Below are 1,965 nucleotides of genomic sequence, written 5' to 3' on the forward strand. Positions count from 1 at the left end.
TCTCTCTCTCTCTCCCCCTCCCTCCCTCCCTCTCCCCTCCCTCCCCCTCTCTTGCCCCCCCCTCCTCCCGTGTCTGTCTTGTCTATCTGGCTGGCTAGGTTTGCATTCACCAGCGGCTTGCTGAGCACGCTGCTGCTATTCCAGAGCTCAGAACACAGGCTCAGTCAGGATCTGTGCCCAATTCGGTTGAGACTAAAGTGTTTTATTCTTTAAGGTACCAGCAGTGAGAAGGAGGGCGGGCTAGTTGGGGGGTGGTGAGAGAGGGAAAGGGGGAGGGGAGGGGGAGAGGGAGGGAGAGGGAGAGAGAAAGGGAGAGAGGGAGGGAGAGAGAAGATGGGAGGGAAGGAGCTGTGTGGACTTGTGTGCGTGTGCGTGTGCGTGTGTGTGTGTTATTATAGGGACAGAGATGGTACTCCTTCTTCGGATGTTCTGAGGTTGGTGATGAGAAGTGAGAGCCTCCTCCCTTTCTCCTTCCCTTTCTTCATCCCTCCCTCCCCCTCTCCTCTTCTGTCCAGCACCAAAGAAGGGCTTCACAATCATGCCTCTACAGATTTCATCTCAAAGGGTTGCAATGAGACAGAAAATGCACATCGGGGCACTTCATCTACACCTATCAAAGTGAGGCAAACGACATCCCTCCCAGGGCTTCAAACCCCACCCCCTTCACACAACTCCCCCACACCTAGGCGAGAAATGCTACCGCCTGTAGCACTGGGCTGCCTCTAACTGCCTGACAGGCTGTAGGCCAGAATGGCCCAACAAGCTCAGAAGTGCCCCCTGAAGGGGTCCCAGTGTGAAATCCCCGTCCAAATTCCCAGGCCCAGGGGAATTTGGATGGGGAAACAACTCCTACCTGTTGAACTAGAATACTGGGGCAAGGGAGGGAAGCAGCAGGCCCTGGAGGGATCTCAGGAGCCCGGCTTCCATTCCCGGTTTTGTCACTCACTGGCTGTGTGACCTTGGGCAAATTCTTTGCCCTCTCTGTGCTTCAGCAGTCTCTTCTACAAGATGAAAGGGTGTGGTGAGGTGAATTATGAGGCTCTGTCCATCCCTAACTTCCTGAATTAACTCTAGAACAGGGTTTTTGTTGCTGTTCAGTAGTGGCTGACTCTTCATGACCCCATTTGGGGTTTTCTTGGCAAAGATCCTGGAGTGATTTGCCCTAGAACAGGGTAGTCCAGACTAAAAGAATCTGAGCTCTGGTTTAAACACCCACTTGGAAACAAGACTGGACATAGAGGCAGAAAGGATTGAGGTTCAGAGCCTTCCTCCTGACATGACTTAGCTGTGTGACTCTGGCCAAGTCACTTCACCTTTCTAAGCCTCAGTTTCCCCATTTCTAAAATGGGGAAATATCCACATTGCCCATTGCACAGATTAGTGGGGATATTCATTTAAGATTATAAATACCAAGCACTTTGCAAAACTTTAAGTGCTATCTAAATATCAACTATTGTGATTGTTATTAACATTTTCCGTCTAACAACAAAGACCACAAGCAAATGGTAAAACTTCGATTCCTCCAGGGGGCACTTTCAAAGAAGGTAGTGGCTCTGGTTGCATTTCTTGACTTCTATGGTGAGAAATGACCTTGAAATGTCATTTAATCCATCCCCCTGCCTTTCAACCTGTTCCTACCTAGACCCATTGCAGAGAGGTGTTTTAAAAACCTTCCAGAAAAGGAGCCTCCCTACCCTCTCTCTATGATAAGGATGGTGCACAGTGATACAATGATGTGTGACCTAGAGACCTTTGTGGCCCCAAAGGGGAAGGCATGTTTAGGCTTTCTGCATCATCCCCTGCCCCCCCTTTCAGACAATGAATCTCAATTGGCAGGGAGGGGTGGGTTGGGGCTGTTCACTTTAATCATCTGAACACTAGATTCCCCAAAGGGCTGGTGATTATAATTACAACTCCCCTTCAGTGAGCGCTTCACTGACCACTCACCCTCCCCTCCCCATCTGC

The sequence above is a fragment of the Petaurus breviceps genome, unplaced genomic scaffold, assembly GCF_028583685.1.
Source record: "Petaurus breviceps papuanus isolate PSGF00001 unplaced genomic scaffold, PetGlider_PUasm1.0 90535, whole genome shotgun sequence".
NCBI classification, from domain to species: Eukaryota; Metazoa; Chordata; class Mammalia; order Diprotodontia; family Petauridae; genus Petaurus; species Petaurus breviceps.